Source organism: Peromyscus eremicus, chromosome 11 (assembly GCF_949786415.1).
Source record: "Peromyscus eremicus chromosome 11, PerEre_H2_v1, whole genome shotgun sequence".
NCBI classification, from domain to species: domain Eukaryota; kingdom Metazoa; phylum Chordata; class Mammalia; order Rodentia; family Cricetidae; genus Peromyscus; species Peromyscus eremicus.
The window spans coordinates 49,379,511-49,402,496 of NC_081427.1; positions in this window are offsets into that span (position 1 = coordinate 49,379,511).

The following is a 22,986-nucleotide window of genomic DNA, read 5'->3' on the forward strand; positions in this document are numbered from 1 at the left end:
CTATAGACCCCACTTGGCCTGTGCATCTTACTGTGTTTGGGGCATATATACAGTATATGTGGTATATATGAACGTCATACAGTGTATATGACGGTCATACGGTGTATGTGGTATATATGAAGGGCTGTTGGGGGCATATATATGGTATTATGGTATATATGAAGGGCTGTTGGGGGCATATATATGGTATTGTGGTATATATGAAGGGCTGTTGGGGCATATATATGGTATTGTGGCATATATGAAGGCCACTTTCTAAGAGGCAGAAATGATAAATATAAGGCTAGGTCATGGCTATCCTAGAATTGTCACAAAAACATTCTGTCATATTCCACCAGCCAAAGCAGTCACAGGGCCACCCAGGTGCAGAGGAGTGGGGAAATAGATTCTGTTCCATGTCAGCAAAGAGTCAAGGCCACAAATAAAACCACGTTGCATGAAGTGTGTGGGAAGATAGATATTGCTGTGGCTATCTCTAAGAAACACCGTCTGCTACACACACACACACACACACACACACACATACACACACACACACACACACACACACACACACAGTGGGGCGGAGGGAGGATTTCCTCATTGTGGTTTCTTTTTCTTGCCCATTTGTTTTGTTTGCTTGCTAAGAAATGAAAAAAAATGTATATTGGGTTATCAAGTTTCACAGAAAACTTTACTTTTGCCTATTTCTGGTTAATGAAAAGACCCAAGAATCTTATCAATGTCTCCATTCTCAGATATCTACCATTTTCATGTATTTTAATTTTACAAATAATTAAAACATAGCTGGGCGGTGGTGGCGCACGCCTTTAATCCCAGCACTCGGGAGGCAGAGCCAGGCGGATCTCTGTGAGTTCGAGGCCAGCCTGGGCTACCAAGTGAGTTCCAGGAAAGGCGCAAAGCTACACAGAGAAACCCTGTCTAGAAAAACCAAAAAAAAAAAAAAATAAATAATTAAAACGTATCAGAAATAATTATTACCAAAGATTTGTACAGCTATTATTCAAAGAGGGGGGTCAAGATCATGATGGGGAAATCTATAGAGACAACTGAACCAAGCTCAAAGGAACTCACAAACTTTAGACCCATGGAACCTCCATGGGATCAGACTAGACCCTCTGCATATGGGAGACAGTTACGTAGCTGGGTCTGTTTGAGGGGCCCCTGGCAGCGTGATCACAATCTATCCCTGGTGCATGAGCTGGCTTTCTGGATCCCATTACCTATGGTCAGACACTTTACTCACTCCTGATAAAGTGGGGAGGGGCTTGGCCCTGCCTCAACTGAATGTACCAGACTTAGATGTCCCCACATGGGAGAACTTACCCTGTTGGAGGAGGGAATGAGAGGTGGGGAGGAAGGTGTGAGAAGACGGGATGAGAAGGGGAATCTGTGGTTGGTATATAAAATAAATAAAAAAATAATTTAAAAAAGACTTTTATACACTATTCTGCTTGCTTTTTATTCCTTCCTATATCTTCAATCTCTCTTTGGAGATAATTTTCATTTTGTGTCCTTTAGTGTGTCACGTGGCATGCCTGCTTGTAACAAAACCTGCGATTCTGAAAAATATGTATCTCTTTCATTCTTGAAAGTATTTTTCTGAACATAGATTTCTATTTTTTTTGTATTTCACTTGACGCAATTTTTCTATTTGATTTGGCTTTCCTATATTGTGGAGAGTAAGTTTAATTGTTGTCTAAGAGTCTCTGTTTTGAAGGACCAGGCTTTGCGGTGTTTGTGTTTGCACTTTTTTTGACTTTGCTTATTTGTTCTCAGTTTTATTACATCACTTTGTGACTTTTTACTGAATATTTTGCTGGCGTGCATCTTATAGAAGGTGGCTAATGTGTCCAGATCCCAAACACATTTGCTTCTAATTTGTTTCTCTTTAAATTTTCAGTCTATGTTTCTGGCTACTTTTTTTGACCATCTACTGGTTGCTACACATTTTAATATAGAGATAAAATGGTATGTAAGAAACCCAAGCTTATTTCTGGTAGCCCACAAGGTGATGTTGGTTATTCTAATAATCCTAACACAGACTGAAATTTAGGTTAGTTCAAGAGCATGCCATATTATTTCAGCTCACATTTGTTGCTAAAGGGGATGCCAGCCACAGCTGTGGATGTTTATCAGGACTCCTCCTTCACAGTGGATCCTGCAGTCCAGTTTCATTCTCTTGATGAAGCTGGTGAAGCGTCTGTTTAGCTCTTAGTTACCCGATGACTTGGATCTCACTGTCATTGTTCCCAGAGGGAAAAGGGACTGAGTCCGGCTGCACTCCTCTGTTCTGCTCTGTGCCTTTGTCCCCAAATTCTTCACTTTCTTTCTAGTTCCCTTGTTCTTTTAGTGCTCCTCAGTAGGAGGGACTTACACACCAACAGGCCCGCGATTAATAGAAGAATCCCATTCTCAAAACACAGTTATGAAATAAATTTTTAATTCTGCTTTCTCCTCACCTGAATCTATTTAAAAAAGAAAACTAATGGTAATAATGTTCATTTCATGTCACAAGCTTAACTTAAAACAAAAAGAAACGGAAGGTAATCAAAATGTGTTAAATGAGGAACTGACCCCTTCCAGTTCCCATAGCATCCTCAGCCACTCATGTAACTCCTTCCAACTTGGGTGACTAATAAAAAGCTTATTTAAAATTGAAATTGATATTTGTGCTTGCATAGAGCATAAAATCAGTCAGCTTTCCAACCAATGAAAAGTAAAATCAGTATTGCAAGTGGAGAGATTATGGTGGGTAACAGATAGGGTGTTTACAACTGAGTGAATGTCTGGATCTGAGGAACATAGGTCATCTCTACATACTTTACAGTGTATTTACAAGTACCCCTTGGCTGTCAGACAGTCGGCTAGCTATTCATGAACACAAAGCTGAGTAAGCCATAACCTTCAGACAATGACAAGTTTTCCACAACTATGTCATCCTACCTGATACCAAGGTGTAATTACAAAAACAATATATTACAAAGCCACAGTACAAGGGGAGGTGTGAGTGTGGCATTGAGAAACAGGAAGGTGACATCTTGGGACAAAAGGAAACTGTATTGAAAGATTCGTGAGTACTTGAACTTTTGGGATACAACAAGGAGACATCTAGAACCAAGGTATAAAGACTAGGCTTGTTTGCAAAGGATGCAGGCACAGACAGCCTTCCACCTGAAAAGCTAAATCGAGAAAAAAAGCTAAGTCTAAAAAGTAAAATAGTTAAAAGTTAATGGGAAGAAATGGACCAGAATATCCTTGTCATCTTGAATAACAAGTCCTGACAATACTCAAAAACACACAAAAGCCAAAACATAAAGTTAATAGATTTGACTATGTCAATGCTAAGTATTCTGACCAGTGAAATGAGTCGGGGATAAAGTTACCAGATGAGAAACTTTTGGGAAAAGATGTCAACAACATTTTCAAAAGGCGGAGAATACAACTGAGCACACAAGTAGTGTCTCATTCTGATCTCTACTCAAATATGACCAGTTGTAGAGGACTTCCTGTCCAAAATATCGCCCAAGTTTTATTTTGTCTCCTTAATTTTTCTTATAACAGCTATCAAAATGTATCATCACATGATACGATTATTTGTCCATTTTTCTTTTTTCCCAGTAAGTTGTGAGCTCCACAAGAGAATTCCCCCCCCCCCCCCCCGTTTCATTCATTTTACGACCTCAGCACATGCAGTGGTGTCTGGCACATAGTGGATAACCAGTGAAATCCGTTAGATGAATGAATGAGCAGACTCCCGAGAATGAACACGGGTAAGACAAGACCCCTGTGGGAAAATATCAAGGGATGCATGTAGGTACTTCCTAAACTGATTTTGAATTTTTGTTTGTTTGTAGGGGAGATGGGAGGAAAGAGATCTTTAAGAATAAAGTTTATGATTTGGATCTGAAATGTTTTCCCCAAAGACTCGTGTATTGAAGCTTGTTTCCCTATGTAGCAGCGACCAGAGAAAGAGCATTTTGAAGTGACTGGGTCATGAGTGTTCATGCATTAATGGTTCATTATGGAAAGGACTTTTGATGTTCTGTCTACCCCTGTGATGGACAGCAAGGGAACCAGCCAAACTTGCACCGAGAGACCCCCAGATCATGGTCAGAATACAGTTTCTCCTATTAATTGTGTTCTCAGGTGTTTGTCTCAGCAACAGAAAACTAACATATGCTACATCTGTGTTCTTCATTTCAAACATAAAAGCAAGCATTAAAAAAATTAAGTATCCATATAAATTAAAATCACAGAGAGAAAAGATATTTATCACAGGAACACTCTCATTAAGGAAGTCATCAGTGTTAGGTAAGACCAACAGGAAACCGTGCAGAGTGGAAAGCTGAATGTCTCTGCCAGGAGGCTATTGCTACATGACCACACATGCACTGTCCAGTAGCCAGAGAAGAGGCTTAGTCATCCCAGGGCCTTACGTCCTACATAATCTGTGCGCTGCGTGATCACGTAATCTGTGCGCGTGCATGGCGTAGCTACTTCATATGCACATGTGTGTGGGGAATCCATAAAAAGCAGGTCACAGACTCCTCCCCCCTCTGCTTCTTCCTCTTTTCTTGCACGATCATTTCCATAGGCCTAAGCACATCTTTCCTTAATAAACTCTTATAGTGGGCTTTGCTGTACCTCATGGCTTTTCTCTCTCAGCGAACAGCGCCACTTAACGAATAACACAGCACCGCCTAATAAGAAAACCAACAGAGGCCACTGCGTTGACTTATTTAATTGCTTTAGACAAGATCTGTACATTTCTTGTTGTTCGTTTCTAACTTGTGAATAGTAAAAGTGGTTTTCAGCAATCTCCCTGTCTCACTAGTTCAATAAAATACTCGAACTGTACATTAAGTGGAAATACAAGTTAGTAATTTGCTGCAAATTCCTTTGATTTAGAGAGAAATGCTCTTGTTTTGGCTATTGTTACCTGCAGTGAGGATCCTATTTCTCCTGTGGGGGGGATTCAAACTCTAATAGAAAAGTATAGGCCTGGTATAAAAGAAGTGTATGCTGTGGAAGCCTCTCTGACGACCATGGGAATGAGCAGAGGGATGGTGGACTTCACTTGTCACAACAGTGTCTTCACTAGCACAAGCCTGTATTTAGCCAGAAGAGAACCTGGTCGTACAGCCAGGACTGGTGCAATGTATGACCTGTGGCCAACTTGGCGTCCATTGGTTCTCCTAGGGAGTCATTAACATCGGAAAGCTGAGCTAAGAGGTCAGCCTTCCAGCTGCCTTCTCCAGGAACCAGTCACATCCTGTATAATTTCTATTCTGACTCGAATGATAGGGGGAAGCTTTAACAAGAAAGAAAACTAAGTTTGCTAAATTCATGAGCACATGCCATCAAAAAATATGGCATTTTGTTTACCAAATTGTTTGATAACTGTCTTAGGACCATGGGGGTTATGGATGATAAATTCTGCGACATTATCAAAAAGGAAGGCTTATTATGAGAGGAGAAAAAAAAAAAAAGAACTTTTGTGGGCAGACGGTCAGCCTGACACTTTTACTAGCACTTTATAAGACCTCAGATTCGGAGGACAGAGCCTTCAGGAAGAAGAGGCAGGACTTGCAGACGGATTGCTTCTCAACACTGGCACAGAAGTTCCTATCTGAGAAAACATTTTGAAAGCATCCACTGAGCAGAGCTCCCCCTGGCTCCTCAGTAGGCTTTCATGCCAAGGGTGGATGAAAGTTGGAGAATGAGCCGATCTGTCAGTCACTGTGGGGACTGTAGCTTCCCTCTCCTTCTTCTGTTCTGCGTCTGAGAGCTCACACTGCTGCCTTTGATTCCCAGCATCCCCTGACTTGCGCAGACGCGGGTTGCCAACTGGCACTAGACGAACAGCAAACTCAGTGTTGACATCATCTGGCCAAACGCAGAGCCGACGAAACGAATCTGCCCGATACATGTACATCCTGACTTACTTTGGAACACCATTCCTCAGCTCACAGAAGGCCGGTTGTGCTTTTTCCACACTGCATCCCAAAACTCACACACCACCGGCCAGTGTGACGAAGGGTAAGGAGGGCGAGAAAAACCTGACATTGTCAAAAGAAAGCACTTGGAGCTGTCTGAGGGGGGAAGGTTGTGCGTCGCATGTTATGTTCAGAGTATTATACCTCTAGAATTTCCATTTTAGACCATGTGACTTCACCTGGTTATAATTTGTATTTTGCCAGAAGAGTCTGTGGAAGGGTCTCCCCTTAGGAGACATTACCTCATCAATCCTTCCATGGTCCTCTGGGAGAGAGGCGATCAATCTTGTTATGGAAGAAAAGGCAAAAACTAAATTTCTAGCAACTCAACTGAGAGGTGTGGGCCCCAGTTCATAAAAGGACAAGGTAGGGCTCCTGAGTCCACAGCCAAGACTCCTGCCCCTAGAAAACTAATTGGAGGCAGAGCCTTCCTGCCTGCGCGTCCCTGTCTGTCCCCAGTAGAGGATTCAAGGCACCTCCTGGTACTGGCTCTTGGCTCTTCTTAACGCCCTACAGCAGCATTTCTCAACCTGTGTGTTGAAACCTCTTTGGGGGGGTCGAATGACCCTTTCATAGGGGTCCAGTATCAGATATCTTGCATATCAAATATCTACATTATGATTCCTAACAGTAGCAAAATTACAGTTAGGAAATAGGAATGGAAATAGTTTATGGTTGGAGTCACCACAACACAAGGAACAGTATTAAAGGGCTGCAGCATTAGGAAGGTTGAGAACCACTGCTCTACAGTTTACCCAACTCCCCACTGTATTTTGAATTTATCCTAAATGCACAAACTATTTCATTTAGTTCCATAAACATTTTTGTAGCATTTAGTCTCCTTGTCCAAATTACAAAAATTTAAAAACAAGTTCACTGTTAGCGGTTTGTGCCGTCCAATTCATCCGGCTTACTTTCTCTTCTCCTCCTCTGTGACCAGGGAAAAGATCCCGGTGAATGGGTTTTGAATTACAATGATGCTGAGCTCCTCTTAATTGAAGGAAGGCAGAGCAAAGGGAACTGACTTCAAACTTAGAGAAGATGTATTCCTTGAGGTTGAAGAAAGTTTCATGAGAAATGACTTAAAAAAAATGCGCCGGGTGGTGGTAGTGTATGCCTTTAATCCCAGCACTCGGGAGGCAGAGCCAGGCGGATCTCTGAGTTCGAGGCCAGCCTAGGCTACCAAGTGAGTTCCAGGAAAGGCGCAAAGCTACACAGAGAAACCCTGTCTTGAAAAAAAAAATGCTCCATGTAGTCAAAACGAAGGTACCACCGAGATGCAAACAGGAAATGGAGCACTTTGTGTGGTCACTGGTTTATCAAATACACGGCACAAGTTCTGCAGGTGGAGGAACTGGGGTGCAGAGAGATGAAGGAACTCAGACCACACAGTCGCATATGGATATATCTGAGCTGGCTGCGAGCCTATGCAGAATACTAAGTCACCACTAAGTATTTCCTTAAAAATCAATCTGATGGGACCTCCCTCATACCCACTCACCTTCCATGGTTTCTCAGAACCAAAAAAAGCATCTCAGCTAGTTTCAGAGAGCTGTTAGATCAGGGAGAATGTGCTGGGGTGTTTTTGCATGGCCTTCGTGGTATCAGCTCCAGCCAGGTTATTCCTTGGTATAGATAAGTGAGCAAATCTCGTGGGAAGACAAAAGCCCTAATCATGCAGAGCACCTAAGTAGAAATCAATTTGTTCCAGCAGCTGCTTGGAGCTGCCTCGACCTCAGAGTACACGGATAATCCTCACACAGGCGTGCTCTTCAGGGCCCAGCTTTGGAGGAGCTGGGTCGGATAGACCCAAGTCCTTGTCACTAGGCAGACAGATTGAGTGCTGCTTCTCACCAAGGGGAGGGCGGAGGGGCTGTGCTCTTCACCAAGGCAGGCTTTGAACTTGAGGGTGCTGCACCTGGAGCTCAAGGTCATCCCTGCTCTCAGTATCACTTTCCGACACCCTCCTTGGGTTGTGTCTACGATAAGGGGGAAAAAAATGCTGAAGTGAACTCAAGTGGTCAGATGCTGCCACCCCCCTCCCCCACTCCCAACAGTTTGAATCAAGTTAACATTCTTTGTGGTCACCACATCATAGAGATATTAGCTTTGACACTGGAAGTTCTTTCAGGAACAGGCTTCCCAGAAATAAGTCTGTTTTATTGCGACAGTTATCAGTTATTGCTCATTGTCACCTACATATTCTCCTCCTCCATGTCTGGTTTTATCCATCCTTTCTTCTTGGCTCCACCTCCTCTTCCTCTCTCCTTCCCAGCTCTTCCTCCTTCTTTCTCTCTCCCTCTGTCCTTCCTTTTCCTTTCTCCGTTCCTTCCTTCTCTCTCCCCCCTCATCCCTCTCCTCTCCTGTGTCCTAGGCTTGCCAGTGACCCTCACGGTGCTTGATTCTGTCACTGGCAGGGCTGAAGGCAGCTCTTGGCCCCTGCATGAGTGCAGTTCTGGAGACGTTCTTTAACAGAGAGTGACTCTTTCTTCAAACAGAGCGACTATTCAAGGCTGTTTTACTACCTTCCTGTTGCTGCTGCAGAAAATCCCCAGAGGAGGTGAGGACCATCTGTCCGTGACATTTGTCACTGTAAGCCCCTCGAGGCACATGAGTGTCCAGGTACCTCTCCTGAGGACCTCCAACCACTAGGTTCTTCCTACAGAACTGCCCAAACGGCCTGACCCAGCCCCTACCCTACAGAGGAAAAAGTCCAAACTCAGTACTTGAAATCCCACCCATCCCCACCCTGGAAAGCTCTGCCCCCACCCCCGACCCCAAGAATCACTATATAAACCCCGTCTTCTGCTCCATTCTCTGCTGCTTCTCACCTGAGCAGAGGCAGCCACCCTTCTGGCTTTCCCCCTCCCAACAAATCTCTTGTGTGAGGTTTGTTGTGCCCTGTGACTTTGTGGTATTCCTTGGCTTTCAGCTGCCAGGGTATCTTTCCCTTCGGAGCTGCAGCACTGACAGTCGCTTTATTGATTATCAGGATTGATCTAGCTGAGGCAGCTGGTCGGGCAGGTAACTCCTTCATGTATGTCCCTTCTACCGCCACACTGGGTCCAAGAGGCTGACATTCCCCCACCAAAGAGGCTGCTCTTCAGTCAGGGTTTGTGAAGAGCTGTGCTCTCCTTCTGGAGTCTCCAAGCAAGCTCTCGGGGCCCATCTGTGGGACAACGTAGTGTAGTCAAGCTTCTAGGGACTGTGCACCACAGCAGTCTGTGCTTTCTAAAGAGAGGGAGAACAGCAGCAATGGGGGAGGGGAGAGAGAGACAGAGAGAGAGACAGAGAGACACAGAGAGACACACAGAGAGACAGAGAGAGACACAGAGAGAGACAGAGACACAGAGAGAGACACAGAGAGACAGAGATACAGAGAGACAGAGACACACAGAGAGAGACAGAGACAGAGAGAGACAGAGACACAGAAAGAAAGACAGAGACACAGAGAGAGACACAGAGAGACAGAGATACAGAGAGACAGAGACACACAGAGAGAGACAGAGACAGAGAGAGACAGAGACACAGAGAGACAGAGACAGAGACAGAGAGAGACAGAGAGAGAGACGCAGAGACATACAGAGAGAGACAGAGAGACAAAGTCAGAGACAGACAGAGAGGCAGAGACAGAGAGAGACACAGAGAGACAGAGACACACACAGAGAGACAGAGGGACAGAGAGGAGAACTGTCACAAACTTGATGATTCAAAGCAACACAAGCATATTTTTTTTCAGTGCTAACGTTGCCCCTGAGACTCGGGGCGTGCTAGGCAATCACTCTTCTACTGAGCTATGTCCCCGCCCCCTTTCACTCTTCACTTTGAGACAGTCTCACTATGTTGCCTAGGCTGGTCTCGAACTCATTCTGTAGTCCAGATTGGCCTTGAATTTACCATTCTTCTACCTCAGTCTTCATTACAGGCCTGGGCCACTAGACCCAGCTCAGAAACATTATTATTGTTGGAAGTGAAAATCCTAAAAGTGGAGGCAACAGTTTCATCTACAGAATATGTCACTTCACCATACCCAGCTTCCAGGGATGCCTGCAATCCATGGTTGATGATCCCTTCATCATGTTAAGAGCCAGGACACTGAGGCATGGTCAGGCCTTTCTCTTTCTCCTCTGTTTCCATTGTTACATCTCCCCTGACTCTGCCCTCTTGCCTTCTTATAAGGACCGTTGCTATTGCATTGGGCCCCCTGGATAATCCAGAATGAGCTGGACTTTAAACTCCCTAAATCACGTCTGGGAGGACCACACGGACATCTTCTGGTGTGCGCTTTTCTTTGTACCCCAGCTGTGAAGCCACTGATTCCAGACACAAGTTGCTGGTTAGATCTCCATTCTGAGAACAGACAGCCATAGGCCTGAGGAGGAGCTCTGTCTTCTAAAACAGTGCTGACGGACATGGGCAGGGCTTGGCATTGATACAGGATGACAGCAGCTTCTAGTGAACTTGCCTGCAACAATGACTGAATGTGGGGAAGGCTGGGTCAGTAGCATGGTCAAGCTGCACTTCTAGGTAAGCCACACCCCTGGCTAGGGGCCCAGCTCGGGCATTTGCCAGCCTCTGGGTGCCTGTGTTTAATTATAAGCAAACCTCTGTTTGCTTAGCCATAAAATGGGAATACTGAGCCATAGGATTAAAGTCATGCATATAATATACCTACCTGGCTCATAGTTGATGGCTCAGCCAAGTTAATTCCTTTACTGCCTTCCTTAGTGGTTAGACTAAAGGTCAAGAAAGTAATTACAGTGTGGTCAAAGTAATTAGGTTAAGAGTAATTAAGCAGGTGTCGGGGAATGGGATCCTAATCTAAACTCAGAGGATATACCTAAACAGTTCAATGTGAAAAAGCAAAATCGACTTTTTCTCTTCCAGCTTTAGCCTAATTGCATTTTATGTCTCTAAATTGAATAAAGTGTGTAGGAGAAGACCCAAGCTATCGCATGCCTGTGGTTGGAGAATTGTAGGAAGCATGTGGCATTTTCTGTCATTCCGAATCATGAAACATGAACCACGGTATCAGTAAGGGTTTAGGTACTGTCCAGAGCAGCCACCCAACAGAGGCCAGCAGAGGCCAGCTCCCTTTTCCTGCTTTTACTCAAACTCTTTAAATAATGCTTTCTGAAATAGACTGCTTCAGTGTTGGCCAGTTCCTGTTACAAATTTCCTACTTGTTTGTAGCCAGAAAGCAGTTCCCTAAAGTTTTTAATCTTTAAAGAAAGTTTTTTTTTTAACTTAAAATTGTGTTAAGAGCTATTTGTTTAATAAGGTTGGTGGGCATGGAGTATGTGCAAGTGAGTACAGATGCCCTTGAAGGCTAGGAGAGGGCGGCAGATTTCCTGGAGCTTGAGCTGCAAATGGTTGTGAGGGGCCTGAAGAGGGTGCGGGAACAGAACTCAGGTCTTCTGGAAGAGCAGGATGTGTGCTAACCCCTGAGCCATCTCTCCAGCTCAGTTTCTATTTTCTCATTCTACTTCCGCCCTCTGAATTAACAGAACACAGAGTCTTTATTTCCTTGAGATGCCTTCATCCTAAGTCTTCTCTAAGTCACAATTCCAGTAGTTTTCCGATTGTTATTTATGGGCTGCTTTCTTTCCAACGTTTCCCAGTCTCCGAGTCGTCTGTCTCTTTTTGTTCTCAAGTTATCATTGTCTTTCCAAAATGGATCGCTCAGAGCCAGCAGTGTTCTAGCTGTGCCTGAGCTGGTGCCCAGGATGTGGAGACTTCTGTTTTTGTTGGGTCTGTGTCTTATTTGCCCCTCGATGGAGTCAGATGCATCTGTTCCTTTTCAAAGGAGTCACATAATATAACTGTTATGTGGCTTTTCATGAGCCAAATATCCCATCATATTCCCAGGCTTTTTGTAAACTATATTTGTTTCCCTCCCATCCTTACCTGTCTGCTTGACTTATCACGGTGTACACATTATAAAAAGAAAAAATATTAAACTAGACCTTATTATCCATCCAATTAGCAATTTTACTTTTTAATTTATTTTTATGATTTTAAGTGTGTGTGTGTGTGTGTGTGTGTGTGTGTGTGTGTGTGTGTGAATTTGAGTGCAGGTGCCTATGGAGGGTTGAGGAGGGTGTTGGGTACCCTTGGAACTGGAGTTATAGGTGATTATGACCCATCTGATTCGGTTGATGGGAACTGAACTGAAGTCCTCTGCAAAAATAACATTCATTCTTAACCTCTGAGCTATCCCATCAGCTCATTTTTTAAATAAATAGATAAAGTATCTGTGCCTATTATTTATTTAAGATCTCAATGAAAAATTTATTGTCATTTGTTTTTAGTAATATTTCAATACAATGTTTGAAAATTTCATACATGTATACAATGTATCTTGATCATATATACCCCCAACTACTCTCCTCCAATTCCCCTTGGGACTCCCTGGCACATCTTCCTTCCAACTTTATGCCCTCTTTTCTTGTTTTCTTTAGTTGTTTTGCTTTTTCATTGTTTTATGGATTTGAACTTCTTCATTTTTTTATTTGGCTTTTGAGAATTTCATATATGAGTATTTATATCATGTTTCCACACTCTTCTCCCTCCAACTCCTCCAATGTTCCCCTTCTCAAATTCATGGCCTCTCATTCTTGAATTCTTATTCTTACAACACACACACACATACACACACACACACACACACACACACACACACACACTATTCATAAACACAACCTGCTGAGTTCTTGGGCATTACCTATCAGAAGACTGATTCTCCCTCTTTCAGCAACCATTAATTAATTGCCTGTAGTTCTTCACCCATTTTAAATACATTTCTTTATATATAAAATCATATTTTTTAATCCACTGAGTCCAATTACTGCTGCCCATATGTTCACACACAGGGTCATCCCTTGGAGCATGGGTAACTATCACTGGCTACTCTCAAGGAAAAATGACTCTCCTTGCCCCCAAAGCCATCAATTGCAAATAGCGCCACAATTAGAAAAATTTAGCTGCTACCCCATCCATCTATCCATCAACAATTTGCAGTTGCCTATTTTCCTCTGTCATCCTTGTTCATATGCTTGTATAAATTTCTTCATCTTTATCCAGGTAATTTTTCATGTCCCAATTCTAAAGGCCAAGTTGTTAACATTTTCCCAATTGTGTTACACTGTCTTTTTTATAATTACTCTTTAAGGTAGATGCCTTGAATTCCATAGTAAGACAGACCATATTTGTTCAACAGTTCCCAGTCTCAGACATGAAGGTTGTGCTTTGTACATAAGATGTTTTTCTTAGGATGATTTTGACACAATCCTTGAAGTCAAATTACTTTTTGAACTCAAACCAAAAAAAAAATCACACTTCTCAATTTAAAATGGTCTCCATTTTTCAGCTTTGTTTCAGCCCATACTTCTTTGGAACTCTTAATATCTCCTTCCAGTTTCAGACAAATAGAACAGAGGAATGAGACATGATCTGGAGAGTCCATTAGTTCCTACAGGGGTTTCACAACTCATAACCCTGTCTCCATCAACAGCATCCTAGGAGCCCCCTGTTGAAGGCAGTTAGGAGAGCCTTCCCCTCCCCCAATTGCTAGCTGGCTGGTGCTGACAGTGTGTGGAGGCCATACATTATAAGTTCCCTGGGGATAGGCTGTGGTCACTTTCACTTACCGTATCCCAGCTTAGCCATTGGCAGCTCGCAGCGAATATTTCTTAGTAGAAGGAATGAAAGAATATAATTAAAGATAAGGCTTAACAATTTAAATCAGCCTTGGGGAGATAGCATTTCATTCACACTAATGAGTAAATTGCTGGTATTAGTTATTTCCCCAGGAACAGGTTTTACTAGGAGGAACAGCCAGTGGGAAGCACTTCGCTTCTGTTTGAGAGAAGAAAGTGATGGGTCTGAGACACCTAAAATAGGTACATTAGAATTTTGCCTAGGGCCAGCATTGTGCTTTTAAAACCCGGGATATTAATGCTATAACTAACCACAGACTTAGAACCTGTAAGACGCACAGGATCTGTATTTTAAAATGTATGGAATGCTTTTGTGGCCTGCTATGGTTTCTGACTAGCCTATTTAATGTGGGCTGAGGCTACCAATTCACAGAACTCAGCTCTGATGTTGCTGCTACTGAGGGATTGATTTTTGAACTCCCATCCCCATAGATAGAAGATGGTGTAAGATCTGTATATAACCCCTACACATCCTCCTGAATATTTCAAATTGTCTCTGAATTACTTATAATACCTAATACAGTGTAAATATTGTGTAATTAATTGTTATGCTGTGTTGTTTGGGGGAATAACATAAACATCTGTACACATTTAGTACAGATACATTTCTTTCCCCAAACATTTTTGGCCTAGGATTAGTTGAACCCACAAAGGTGGAACTCAGAAATAAGAAAGGCTTACTGAGTACTGAGTTCTATTACTCCTCGTTAGCAGGGAGCCAGGGTACATGTATTCTTTCCCAGAATTCTTCACTCAAGTCAGAGCCTGACACACGTAGAAAGGAATGTGGGGGCAACTGATTCTCTAAGTTTGCCTGGGGTTCTTCTAGTTACATACAGGGATTTCTGTGTTACAATACCCCAGTCCCGTGCAGCCAGGGTAGAGGCAATTGGTTATTCATTCCAGGAACTGAACTAGTCCTGCTATAGACTTTATGAATTAGGCAATGCAGCTCCAGTGGCCAGGACCTCTCCCAGTGTTCCAACCAGGGTCCTCTGTGGCGGTAAAGTGAGATTTTTCCTCCCTGCTTCCTCTCCTGGAAATATCAACATTGTGTGGTGTGATCCAGAAGAGTCTGTGCCAGAGAATTCTGTACAGACTTCTTTTATGAACTTTCAACATGGGCAAGAAACTTTGAGAACGGAAATACTTATTTCAGGAAAATCATCTTTAAATACCAGTGCCACAGTAGATGAACTCATTAATATTCTATTCCTCCTTGCATAACTATGCTTACCAAGCTGACAATGAGAGCCGTGTTCTTGGATAAGCGGACAACAGAGCAAGGTGCTGAAGTGGGCCAGAGCAGTAAGTCTGTGTCTGGGAGTGGTGGTCCACAGGCACCCCTGTGGCACATCTGTCCTGCCATGGCAGTCAGAGGGGCTGGGTCTTTTGATTAGAGAGTGGAGAATGCCAATTCTCTATAATAATTCATCCATTTTTAAATGTATATATTTACATAAAGAATCATATTTTTTAATCCACTGAGCCCAATTAGAGTCAAAGTCATAGTTTCACTCATTTCCCCTTGGGTTCCAGCACAGACACTCTCACCCTACTACTCACTTTCTCTGAACATCCACACTATGCATACATAGAACATCTGCTCGTCACTAACCATGGATCTACCACAGCATCCGACTGTTAGACTACCACCAAGCTGAACTGCTGAAAACATCTCCTGGTGAGGATGGTATGGCTTCCCCTTGTCTTTTTTTGTTATGGATGTTCCCTCCCGAGTGTTTTTACTATCTACAGGTCAGAAATCTTCCCCTCACCTGATTACCATCCTTCTCTCCCTGGGTTGTAAGCACACATACTCCTCCAACCGCACCAACTTATATAACACCCGCTTCGAGTCAGATGGAGGGGCAGAGATCGAAGGTGAAATAGTAAAGACTCAGGACCTCCAATTTCTAGAGCACTTGAAAGTACGCGGTTTTCCTTCACATGTTTTAGAAAAGTCTCCATCTGTCCTTGACCAGACTTTTCTCGGGCACAAATATTTAAAATAAATGGAAGAAAAGAATTTATTACTTGGGCTTTCTTTTCATTTTCCTTAAAAAAATTGATAGCTAACATTTTTTTTAGCATCTTTTCTCATACTTTTTCCTTATAAATTTAAGGAATGTGTAATACTGTGCGCTAAATAAATCTACTATTTTATTGAAGATGATTAAAAATCAGGGCTTGGAGGATGAGATTATTGTTTGGGGCAATAAAAGACACAAGCATACTAGAATTTTGAGTGGAGGCCCTTTATTTATTAGGGGAAGGGCTCAGAAATAAAATCGAAAATATGGGTTAAAATGAAACAGACAGTCCCAGTATGTTCTGGCAAGTTCTATCCTAGTCTGGCAAGTTCTGGCCTGAGACCTATACTGAGGCTGAGACTGAGAAGGCAAAAACCCAGTGTGAGTGAGCGGAAGGGCTGTGATTTGTCCATGCAAGGGCTAAGTGTAGACAGGGAATGAGGGTGTATTTGTGCTGCTCTTCTAGGTGATGGACTTCCTGGGCCTGAGCCCTGAGCCAGAGGAGCAAGCTCTGGGCCTTCTCACTTCATAAACAGGACTTAGCTTGCTTTCATATCCCAGAGACAGTAAACCTGGAGAACACAGCTATTACCACTGGTTCACAGATGCTAGGTCATTTCCCAAAGATAATAGTCGATTTGACTCATTTCTCTCCCTCAGCTCCAAAGCATCAAAGCCCTGTTGATTTTTTTCATCCACGGTCACCCACCCAGTTCCAGGTCTGATCACTTCCTGCCTCCCTCTCTGCAGTGGGTTCTGTCTTCAGCCTGTCCTTGCTTCAGTGTGCCTGGATACACATGTGGCCGGTAGGATTCAATGTAGATGCATTGTCAAAACCCAGCGTTGTTAGTTAGCTTCTTCTTGGCGTTGATTGGCATCCTCCCAACCCCTACGAGGTCGATGTGCTAAAGAGTTGCTTCCCAGGGTGGTGCCACTGAGAAAAAACAGGACTTATGGTCCTTGGGTTGCTGGGGTCCATGTCCTTGAAGGAGATTATGTGATTATTATGTTATTTCTTTATCTCCATGCTTCCTGGCCACAAGACAAGCTGTTTGCTCTGATACACACTATTCACCTTTGGATCTGACCCCTCAATAAAGGCTTGTAGCAACAACTGGTCCACCTGATCTTAAACTGGAAGCGTCTACAACCCATATGTTAACATAACCTTTTCTCTTTATAATCATCTCAGGCATTTTGTTATAGTCATGAGAAGCTGATTAAAATACTTAGTCAAATAATGCAACCATATCTTCTCCTCCCCACCTACAGTGTGATAAATGTTTCCTTTTGATGATCAAAGTCTTCCCTGATATTTCTTCAGCCTTATATCTGATCCTCACCAGCCTCTTTGTACTGTAAAAAGCACTTACACTTCCCCTGCATGCTTGGCCTTATCTTTCCCTGCTTGAGCCCTCCCCCTTTTCTCTGCTTTATGTCCATTTCAGTGTACACGTGTTGCTCAGACATCATCTTTCTGGGAGAAGCCACACGGGGGTCCCCAGAGGCCCTTGCCTACTCATTATGTGGAGCCAGGTGACTCTTCCCTTACTGCTTATGTGAATGCTTCACTCTAACTGTTCATAAAGTTTCCTATTTTTCACGTTTGCCCATTTATGTGGTCAGCTGAGAGGCAAAACCATGTTTTCCCTTATCTGAGGCAGCAGGATAATATCTTGAAATATTAATCTTTATGCTTTTGTTTTCTTCTTGTCCTTGTAAATGACTTTTCCTCTGCCAGAGGCATCCACATTGCCTCAAGCAAAAAAAATGGGAATGAGAGACATGCCAGAAATTGTCAATATTCCAGATTTATTTTAACCTATAAAACAGTTCTTAAAAATCAAAAGGGGGCTGGCAAGATGGCTTAGTGGGTTCAGGCACTTGCTGCCAAGCCCAATGACTTAGGTTTGATCCTCAGGATCCACAAGACAGAAGGAGAGAACCAATTCCACCAAGTTGTCTTATTGTTTCCAAATATGACACACAAGAACTACCCAAAATATCTACACATGAATTCAATTAAAAAAGAATCTATAAAAACAACAAAATAAAAATCAAATGAAGGTTGTAGCATGAATCTTAATTGGTCTTAATAAAAACCTGGAGCCAGATATTGGGGTAAATGCTCAAAGATCAGAGAAGCAGAGCAGCCAGCCACTAGTTCTTACCTCTACTGAATCCTCAGCCGAAAGGGACCTGAGCTCCTATCTCCTCTTGTCTTATATTCCTCTCTCTGCCCAGCCATATCACTTCCTGTCTCTACCTCCCTAGTGCTTGGATTAAAGACATGAGATCCCAAGTGCTGGGATCAAAGGTATGTGCCACCACTGCCTGACTCTGTTTCTCTTTGAGACTGGATCAGTCTTGTGCAGCCCAGGCTGGCCTTGAATTCACAGAGATCCTTTTGCCTCTGCCTCCCAAGTGCTGGGATTAAAGGTGTGTACCACAACTGCCTGGCCTCTATGGCTAGCTAATGGCTTAGCTCCACATTCTGATCTTCAGGCAAGAGTTTATGTGTTAGATCACAAACAAAATATCACCACAGAAGGTCTAAGAGTTTTGTGACACAGTATACAATATAATGATGGAAGTGGAAAGAGAATGTGGCCTTGCTGAGTTTTGCCTGTTGTCTGAGGTCTAATCTCCAGAGGAGATGGTGTCTGCCTCTAGACCCTCCCCAAATCTATCAAAACCTGAACATATAGATACAACTTGTGAACACCATAGCTAGAATGCTTCAAAAACCTCCTGAAAACCATCCATATAGACATCTCCTGTGATTGGGCCATGATCCCTAATCAAAACCATCCACATAGACAGGGTCTGTGATTACTGTGGACCAGGACACACAGGACAGCACCAATCCTCAAGGAGGAAGAGACTTCACTACCCACAGAAGTAGAAAAGGCCCAGACCGAAGACTTGGGAAGATCTTTTCCCTTGCATTTTTTTTTTTTTTTTTTTTTTTTTTGCTGTTCCATCAGCCTCATGTGGATCTTGAGCATTCAAAACAGGGGGAGTGCCATAAGAAACTGAAGGTCAATAGCCACCTGTGGCTGGTGGCTCCTGTCGTGGACAGGCCAGGTCTTGTGTGACTATGATGTTCAGCTCAGTTACTGACACACAGTGAGTGCTCATAAATGTTTGATGACTGGAGGTACAGAAGCAATGACTCCATGCTGACTAATGTTTCAAGATACACCCAAAGCCTTTGCTTGTATTCTCTAGTCTGCTGAGTGTTTGGAAGATCCTGCAGTGGCCACCATGTAAAACAGCTGTAGAAGAATTGATTTTTTTTTCTAGTGTGCGTAATTTTCAAGTCATCCACACCACTGAATACCTATCTATTGAGCGTGACAACCACTATACTACTTGAATCCAATATCTACAGCAGTTGCCAGTGCTTATTATTCTCTCTTATAACACTTGGAACTGAACTTGAGTAACATATCTTTTCACTGCTGTTAAGCTCAGTGTTGTTTCATATGATTGGAACTGGATTGACCTGGATGCTACCAACCTGTAGATAAGGAGCACAGGCCATATTGATAGAAGCTCTTTCTGATGTTCTACCCAGTATTTCTACTGCTGCTTCCCCTAGGAGCTGCCCCAACCCTCTGAGAGCTCCAAACCTGGGTTTGCATGAATCTAGGAATGGCCAGCCAGACCCCAGGGCTGAGAGACCAGGTAGGGCTCAGTCCTGCAGCAGATGCTATGTGCCAGGTCTCATTACAGAACATTTGTTTGGTTCATTCCATTTAATTTTGTTTTAATGAACCACTTTGCTTCTGGCCCACCTCTTCCTTTGGGGATCGAAACTGTTCATTAAGTCAAAAGACTAGAGTGAATCAAATTATCAACAAATCCTTGTAGATTCCATTAGGTGTAACTTTCATTTCTTTTTACATCAGCAGATTTAGAATCCACTCCATCACAATTAATATCTAGACATCTCGCCATGCCCCCATCTTCCACGTCCCTCTCCTTCACCTTGGCAGCTTGACACCCTTTGCATTCCAGCTCATGGAAGAAGAGACCAGCAAGGACCCCCAGTTACAGACTAGCCAGAACTGAGGCCTAGGTCTGGCACAGCTGGGGATAATTACAAATTCCTTTCCTCCAGAGGCTGTCTAGCCCTAGGACCGATGAGAATCACCTGGGCTGGTTATAACGCAGTCTGCTGGCCCATCCCCAGAGTTGTTGATTATCCACAGATCTTGGGAAGGACCCAAGATTCTGCAGTTCCAGCAAGTTCCCAGGTGATGGTGATTCTGGCCTGGGAAACATGTGGAAAACCATTGTCTTAATCATTCTGTGATGAGCCTTCAGGGAAAGTAGCTTTGGATGTGTGTCGGTCCTTCCACGTCATTACATCTTCGCGTTCACGTGCCCCAGAACACTAGTCAGCAAAGCTCTTTCTTGCTTGGATCCAAGAAAGCAACAAGTTTGAAATAGGAAAATTCTCAAACTGTTCATTTTTAGTTCCTAAAACTAGAATGAGTTTATTTGGGGTTTCTGTGAGAATTTGGGTAACCTGGTTTATACATGGTAGAAATCAGTGAGTCATGGGGAGTCAGGACATTGAGCAATTTAAGCAAATCTCACTACAGCCTTGCCGTAAAGATGGCTAATTAGGTGGAGCCCTGAGGAACGAACGAGCCCACTGTCACGGAGGATGTTGTTTTAGTTATATAATATAAATCATTCCAAAACATGTGTGGCAAAGTAGACTCCTTTGCTTTTCATTATTTAGATAAAAATTTCCCCAAAGCCACAAAACATTTACTCAGTTCAATTAATCTGTTTAAAAGCCCCACTTATCATCCAGATGTTTCAAACACAGGTCTCTGAACCGTCAGCTGGATGAAGTGTTTGCTATCACCAGATGTTTAGCTGTCAGGAGTGCACAGCTCTGCTTGAAATGTTCTGGGAACCTGGATTTTTCTCTGTGCTTAATCACTCGTCTGGTCAATAAATCCCACTTTCAGTGTAACTAAATGTCACAGTTGCAATTTCAACTCCTTTCCTCTTGTTTCTGTCCCCTGTGTAGGGAATGAGCAATACTGTTCATTATCTGTTGGTAATTATTCTTAATTTATTCGAAGACAGCTAGTCACTCTTTATCTTATTCTTTCTTCATGCAAAATTACCTCCACCCTCCCAGATCCGAATTCCAGCCCCTCTAATTTGCTTTTAACTGTGTTCTTGCTACGTAGCCCAAGCTTGCCTCTAAACCTTGATCCTCCTGCCTCAGCCTTCTGAGTGTTGGGATTGCAGGCATGTCCTGGAAACACTGGACTGTCAGGCCTGTCTTTGAAAGCTCAGGCTTAGATCATGGCTCCTAACTTAGCTGCTCTTACAATGTGGGTCCTGAGTCAGAGCTCCTTCCTTAGACTCCCCAAGACCGAGCTCTGAATCTTGGGTCCTCGGTCCTCCTTCTGCTAAGTCTCCATGTTATGAAGTCACCAGACATCATCTCCACTTCTCGTTAAGGATTTGGCGATGTGGCATGGGTTTGTTACTCTTAATTCCATTTAAAATTTCTTTTTATTACATTTATTTGTTGGAGGTGGGTGCAAGAATACCATGGCATGTGTCTGGAGATCAGGCAGCAACTTGGGGTACCAGTTCTCTCCTTCTACCAGATGATCCCAGGTCATCAGGTTTGGCAGCAAGTGCCCTAACCCACTGAACCTCCTTGCTGGCTCCTTCTTAATTAAATTTTCAAAATATATCAATTCCAAGATCCTATCAGATGGGTGCAAATGGATTCCGTTATAGTTAAATAAAAGAATGTTGGGTTCAATGAGTGAATGCAAATTTGATCATCTTTACTTGTGGTTCACTTTGTTGTTGTTGTTTTTTTTAAAGATATGCTATATAAAAACAGAATATGGAACAGCTATGGGATCTGTGATGAAAGTAAAAGGTACTTTTTAATTGTGAGAAACTGCTGCTGCTCTAGACGATTCCTAGGGGAAACTCAGGCTACTGCTAACAATCAAGTAGGGTCCTTCACCCCAATTTTACCCACTCCACAGACCCTGATGTCGAGACTGTTCTAGTCCCTTTCTTCTGATGATAGCAGTTATCCTTTTCTTTTTATTGATTTATTAGAGAGGGTCTTGTGTAGCCCAGGCTATCCTTGAACTTGGTATGCAGCCAAGGATGTCCTTTCACAGCTCTGATGATCCTGCTTCACATTCTGGGATATCAGACATGTAGCACTGTGCTTGGGGTGTGTAGTGCTGGGGATCGAACCCAGGGCTTAATGCGTATGAGGTAAGTGCTGTGCCAGCTGAATCTCATCACCAGTTCAGTTAGCATTTTAAAATATTTATTTATTCTTGGAAATTTTCGTTTGTGTATACAATGTATCTTGATCATAACCAAGCCCCCCCCCAACTCCCTCTGGGTCATCCTAACACACCTCCCTCCCACCTCTTGCCCCCCCTTTTTCTTTTTTGTTTTTTAAAGAATAACCCACTGAGTCCAGTTAGTGCAGCCCATAAGCTTGTGGGTCTGAGGTCATTTGCTGAGTCCTTGGCAACCTCGCTAGCAGTGGCCACCCCACCCCCAAAGAACAAGGGACTCTCTTTCCCCAGTACCTCTCAGCTGCTCGCAGCTCTTCAGCTAGGGGTGGAGCCTTGGGACCTTTCTCCCAGTTGTGGTAGAACAAGATCTTCACCAGCTGCCCTTAGATCAGCCGTTATCAATCCTGACTGGTGTGTTATTCAGCAATTGCTGTGTAACACATTTTCCCCAAACACAAGGGCATGTAAACATATCCTACCTCACAGGTTTTGAGGGCTAAGAAGGGAATATGTTTTGGCGGGGCCGCCTAGCTTGGAGTCTCATGCAAGGCTTCAATTGCTTTAGCTTCTCATTGGAAAGATCCACATCCAAGCCCACGACAGCTGGCAGGATTTAGTTTTTCCAAGGTCACTGCTCCGAGGTCTCAGCTCCTCTGCACTGGCTGGCTGGAGGTCCCGCTTGGTTCCTCACACAGGACCTCTCCACGAGTATCTCGCCACATGGTTGCTTGTGTAGTGAGCCAGCAAGAGGCAAGGGGGCATGTCAGTGAGACATAGTTGTAGCCATCAGGAGGCAGCCAACTTCGATCAAGTGGCATAAATGCTGTCTCATTATTTGTTTGTTTCTACTTGTTAGAGGCAAGTCAGTAGATCCTGCCCTCATTCAGAGGCAGGATAACACAAGAGCCAGAGTGACTCT